This window comes from Petromyzon marinus, chromosome 60, assembly GCF_048934315.1.
Source record: "Petromyzon marinus isolate PM22_M1 ecotype Great Lakes invasive population chromosome 60, UKy_Petmar_22M1.pri1.0, whole genome shotgun sequence".
In the NCBI taxonomy this organism is placed as follows: domain Eukaryota; kingdom Metazoa; phylum Chordata; class Hyperoartia; order Petromyzontiformes; family Petromyzontidae; genus Petromyzon; species Petromyzon marinus.
The window spans coordinates 3753201-3759587 of NC_133726.1; positions in this window are offsets into that span (position 1 = coordinate 3753201).

The window sequence follows — 6387 nt, forward strand, 5'->3', positions numbered from 1 at the left end:
CGTGGCACGCTCCCCCCCCCCCCCATCCCCGTGGGTGTTGTAATGGTTATCGTGCCGGTCGCGTGCAGCCAGAGGGCTCTCCGGTTGCATGCTACAATAACGAAAGGCGCCGTTTAATATCCCTCCCCCCCCGCCACCCCTCGCCGCAGCGTCTCCTCGCGCAGATGTGTGACGCAGCAGTCGCCGCGGCGATTTGCTTTCGCAGCAGCAGCAGCAGCAGCATCATCATCAGCAGCATCATCGGCATGAAAATAACGAGGTCCCTGCCTGGCCTGCCCGCTGGCCGATTGGGCGCGCAAGCAACGACGACGACGACGACAACGGCCTCAACGCCGATGACGCCGTGGTGCGCCGTTAGAAGGCGATGCGTACGGCGGGCGACGTTGCAGGCAAATGGCCTGCTTCGCAGCACACAGACCGACAGCGCGTAAGACCGCCTGGCTGTCGTGAAGAAAAGAGTTTGCGTCAGTCTAGATGACGGTGATGCAGCAGCAGTGCCCCGTGGCTCCCCAGTGGCTTCCTGACATCGGTGAGGAAGGGAGCGTTCCAGACGGCCGCTGAAGCGCGTAAGAAGGTGCCGCGCGACGACGCGGTGACCGCCGCCGCCTTTGTTCGGCGGCTTGGCCAGAAGCAGCCGCCGCCGCCAGGATGATAACCGTGCGACGAGCGAGAAGGGTCAATGCCCCGGGAACGTAACCCCACATTGCGCATATTTTTCCTTTTAAGGCCACGCACGCTCGCACGCACGCGCGGCGGGCGACGGCGGTGTGTTGGTATTATTATTACTGACGAGTGTGTGTTTTTGTCAGACGTGAAAATCATGGGTTGCCCGCGTCCGCGGTAACGAATATCTGTGGGAAAGCGAAAAGCGTGCGGCGGCGGTGGTGCTGCTGGCGGCGGTGGTGGTGGCGGCGGTGGTGGCGGCGGTTGTGGTGGCGGTGGTGGTGGCGGTGGTGGTGGTGGTGGTGGCGGTGGCGGCAGTGGTTGTGGTGGCGGCGGTGGTTGTGGTGGCGGTGATGGCGGTGGTGATGGCGGTGGTGGTGGTGGCGGCAGTGGTGGTGGCGGCAGTGGTGGTGGCGGCAGTGGTGGCGGCGGTGGTTGTGGTGGCGGTGATGGCGGTGGTGGTGGCGGTGGTGATGGTGGTGGTGGCGGTGGTTGTGGTGGCGGTGGCGGCGGTGGCGGTGGCACCCCCGAGGCCAGGCCACTGCGGTCAGCACCGCACGAGCCGCCCAACCGGTGGGCAAATTCATTCCACGCGAGATGCGAAAATGGAATGTCTGGAGCCGTCAGGCGTCGCAAGTGCCGAGACTGACGGCTCGCGCTCCATTAGCTACTGGTGGGGGGATTAGATCGCGTAAATATAACAACATTTTAACAATTGTAAATGTTATAAATTAAATATAAAAATATACAATTACAGGCAAGGTTACAAATGTTACATTTACATGAGACTGTCTATGAGAGGTAGATGCTCTCCATGTCTATGAGACTCTCTGTCTATGAGAGTGCCAATGGGAGGTGGAGACTACTGCTGTGGCCTCTCTACGTGCTCTGCAGGAGGGCCATTGTCCGAAACGTCATCTCATATTTTCGAGGTTTATGCGTACAGCGGTATTGACCAACATTGTGAGCTTTTTTTTTATTATTAATGTCGAACAAATTTCATTAAGTCTGCGTAAAATATAGGGCAGTGAAACATCGCTATGGAATCTAAAGAAACGGCTGATAATGATAATCGTGGAAACACTAACCGCGAGCTTTGTAACGCGTGACATTTTATCGAAAACACGCAATCATAGGTGTTCAGCATCACATTAAACAATTAAAATGTAACTGCCGAGGAATGCGCCTCTTCACTCGCTGCCACCAGCCTGCCACCCGTAATGGATGTCAAGAGCTCTCGCTGCAATTGAACTTGTCACACCCCTAATGTCTGAGGCACTCACGCGCTGACAGGTTGACGGGCTCACGCCCATCTCACGAGGCATGGATAGATACCTCGCGAGATGACGGCAAAGATACGGGCAAGAGGTCGGAGGTTTCGCGAGATGAGACGGGGGTGTCGTGAGATGGCAGAGGAGATGCAGGCAGGATCGAGACGAGGGAGACCAACCGGTGTGCGTGATTGTCAATCATCCCAATTCTGTCTAGATTTGAAAGAACCAAAGAGTGTGTGCGCCCCAAATTCTCTTCAAGGTCACCATCGGGTCCGACGCGTGACGATGCGCCCGTGTTTTTCACGACGCTGAATCCGCGGCACTCTGCGCCGCTGGTGTCCCCTTGCGCCGTCTGCTTCAGTGCTCTTCTCTCGCACGGCGGCCGATGTCGATGCAGAGCGCAACAGCTGCAATTTCACACTCAGGCGGTTAAGCCAGACGCCCGCGTCAGGCGCAGCGGGGTAGTGCGTCATCACTGTGACGATGTCGCCTTCGTATTTGTTGATCGGGGCGTTGCGTCGTTATATGTCGTACGGTCTCTGTCCTGAGAGTTTTGATGTTCCATTTGTGCATCAGCTATCCGCATCCGCTGCCACGGTTTGTGCGGTGGATGCGATTCAGGGTGGACCATGAGCTTCTTGGAACGGCAAACCCAGGGGAGTTCTGTGTTGGGTCTTTCTCAACAAGGTGTTTGTGGGTTCTTTTGAACTCCATTCAGCTGTCTGAGATTCGTGGGGGTTGAAGTCGCATCGTTGAAGGTGAAGCGCCGTGGGTCCAAAAGGGCTTGCCGCGCGACTTCAAGCGATGACGAGGGATGTTGTTGAGGTCCCGATGATTGAGAAGGGGCGACTGTTTTCCTCGATTCGCGGGGCTTCCCGGTGGGTTGCAGCGTTGCGGCGGATGGGTGGGTGAGACATTCGGTGAGAACACGGGCAGCCCCAGGGTGTTGGGGTCGACTTGAGGGTACCAGTGATAGGCCGCATTGCAGGGTTCAGTTGGACATCATCGAGTCAAGTGGTGACTACCTCTGGTCCATGCTGGTGCAAAGTATTCGGCTACACAAGCGCCATCGTTGATGCCCCTAGCACTGAGGGTGCTCGCCAGTTTCTGGACCAGGCCGACCTTTGTTTTGGTCTTGGCGGCTTCCTTTTTCAGGTGGTCACGGAAGGTTGGCGTCAGGTCCAGCTTCACGGCGAGAAAGGTCGGAGCGGGGTCGTGTCGCACGGTGCTACCGCAGAAGGTCACTTCCACAGTGTGCTTGGGGCTCTTACTATCAAGATTAAATGCAGGATCTGTTTAGGTCTTGGTTCAGAGTGGATTCGAGTTCCTCGAAAGTTGTTGCTTGCGTTGCCAGGGCAAGGTCATCCGCGTGTACAAATTTGCATGACCCGGTTGGTGGCATGTTGCTCGTCTAGACATTGAAGAAGAGCGTTGGGGTGAGTACTGAACCTTGCGGCAAATCCACTGTTGAGGAACCGTAGTGAGCCGGTTTCGTCGCCCATTTAGACACGCGGTCGCCTATTTCTCAGCATCGTTAATATCAGGTGCATTGTTTTGAGGCAAGGAATGGTCCTTGCGAGCTTCACCATCAAGTTGTTATTCCAGACGGTGTCGTAGGCCCATGACAAGTCCACAAAGGCCGCGCCGGTCTTGGATTTCTTCTGGAATCCGGCCTCGATGTGGGTCGCACGGAGCCAAAACTTGGTCACAGCAGCTGCTGCGTCCAGGCCGGAATCCCGCTCTCGTTCTTCAGAGATCACCGACTCGACGAGGGGGCTGATTCTCCGGAGGATGATGATGATGCTTTCCAGGCGTTTATAGGTCGTGCACAGGAGTGATATTGGCCAATAGCCCGGTTTGGGTATTGCAATTCTCATCGCCTCCTGGCGTGCATTTGGGACGCATCCTTTTTACATGGTTTTGGTGTCCAGGTTTGCCAGCCACTCGAGTCCCCTAGGGCCTAAGTGATGGAGGCATTTCTTGGGGGGGATACCATCTCTGCCAGCAGACTTTGCCTTTCTTCATTTCAGCCAGGCCCTCCCTCGCTTCCTTCTTGCTGATGGCGGTTGGGGGTATTGTGAGGAAATCGAGGCCCCATTGCCTGGTGGTGTAATTGGCGGTGGATTTCTCGTTTGTTGTTTTTTTGTCGGGCGGTCCTTTTGTTTAACACGTGGCGGGCTTCCGCGACCAATATCATCCACAATACAGGTTTTTGGTGGGTTAGATCGCGTAAATATATAAATGTGCCGTTAAAGCCGCCACCACCAGACAGCCAATTATTAAGGTTTGTCACGTAAACTGAACATGCCAATTCGTTACTAGTACAGCACGCTGGTGTGTTAGAGCCTAATGAAACTAGTTGTGATTACTGGCGAAACGTCGTACTCAGATTAAAAATGTGGCTTTGCTCTCCAACACACTACCGGTGTTGCTGTACTAATAACGAATTGGCCACGTTCTGTTTACGTGACAAACCTTACTAATTGGCTGTGTCGGGTGGTGACGGCTTTAACAACACATTTATTTCCGCGATCTAACCCAAAAAACCCTCTATTATGGTCCTTTTGTGTTCCCCACTAGTTTGGAGGCTATAGAGTTGGGCAGGACTCTTGTGGCCCGGTATTCCCTGTTGGGTCAGCAGCGCCCAGATGTCCAGGCACAGCGTGGCTGGAGTCTGCGAAGTCCAGGCCCTGCAATGCACTCAACCCACCGCTGGCGTCTGGCCGAGTCTAAAGACTTCAGCAGGGCCTTTTCAACCTGTGGGCTGCCTGACTGGTTGCACTGTCGGAGCAGGTCCTCTGGGTCTCTTTCTGTCCATCAGGGAGTTGATTCTCTCCGGAAGCTTCCGGAGGATGCTCTTCTTGGCGGTTGCAATGAAGAGGCCAAGAAAACTGTGATAGCATTCCGGCGTCGCGGGGAATTCGGCTCGCCACTCTGCCTGCAGCCTCCTTACAGGTGGTCCCAGGCAGCTTTGGCCAGGTTTCCACCCTGGTAATAATTTTGACAGAATCACGAGGCGGGATTTCGATCGATCGATGATCGATTATTGGATTGCCGCATCAATAGCGCTCAACAGTGGGGCCGCGGCGAAGGCTGCCCGTCTTCCGCTCCTGCCGCAACAATTGCATCAATCGCCCAAGATGCTGACAAGCGGCGAACGGCGACCCTCTGGACAAAGCGATGCCCGTCAGACGCTCTCGAGCACAGGGTGTGAAGATCCATTGCAGATCGTCTTTCAGATCGTGCAGGTCAAAGCAGGAGGGCCATCGCCCGAAACGTCATCTCTTGCGTACCTTTGTTTTTCATTTCCGAGGTCACGAGCGCAGCCGTATCGAGCGATAATGCTGAGTTGTGCTTTTTTTATTATTATTCAGTTGCCGAACAAATTTAATTAAGTCCGCGTAAAGTATAGGGGCGGTGAAACGTCGCGATGGAATTCGAAAGAACGGCTGATAATGATAATCGTGGAAACTCTTAACCACGAGCTTTGCAGTGCCGTGACATTTACATCTTAAGCACGCACTCGTAGATGGTCGGCATCGCATTCCAGAATTAAAAGGTGTTAATGTAACTGCCGAGGAACGCGACTTCTCACTGCCACCGGCTGGCCAGCCGTGATGGATGTTCAAGAGCTCTTGGCGCAATTGAACTTGTCACCTGTAATGTCCGAGGCACTCACCCGCTTGACAGGTTGCTGGGCTCACGCCCAGTGAGGGGGAAGCCGCCACATTTGGGGGGGGGGGGGAGGGGGGCCCAATGAGCCCCCCTCCCCCCCCCCCCCCCAGTTTAAATGTATGAACACCTCGGGAGATAATACATTTTTTGGGGTTAATTTAAGGATTTATCCACAAATGTGGCTGTTGCCTGATGATGCTGGTGGTTGTTGTAATTACCGGCGACACGTCAGGTACTCGAATTGTAAATGTTGTAGTGGGTTTACTCTCCAACACACAACCGGTTAGTGCTGTACTAGTAACGAATTGTCAATGTTGTAGTGGGTTTACTCTCCAACACACAACCTGTTAGTGATGTACTAGTAACGAGTTGTAAATGTTGTAGTGGGTTTACTCTCCAACACACAACCGGTTAGTGATGTACTAGTAACGGATTGTAAATATTGTAGTGGGTTTACTCTCCAACACACAACCGGTTAGTGCTGTACTAGTAACGAATTGTAAATGTTGTAGTAGGTTTACTCTCCAACACACTATAATTTACACTACACACTGCACTATATACTACACTATACATTTCTCTACTATTCACTACACTATACACAACATTATACACTACAAACTACACTATATACTACACTTTACACTACTATACACTATTTTACACTACTATACACTAAACTATAATTGTAAATGTTGTAGTGGGTTTACTTCTCCAACACACAACCGGTTAGTGCTGAACTAGTAACGAATTGTAAATGTTGTAGTGGGTTTAC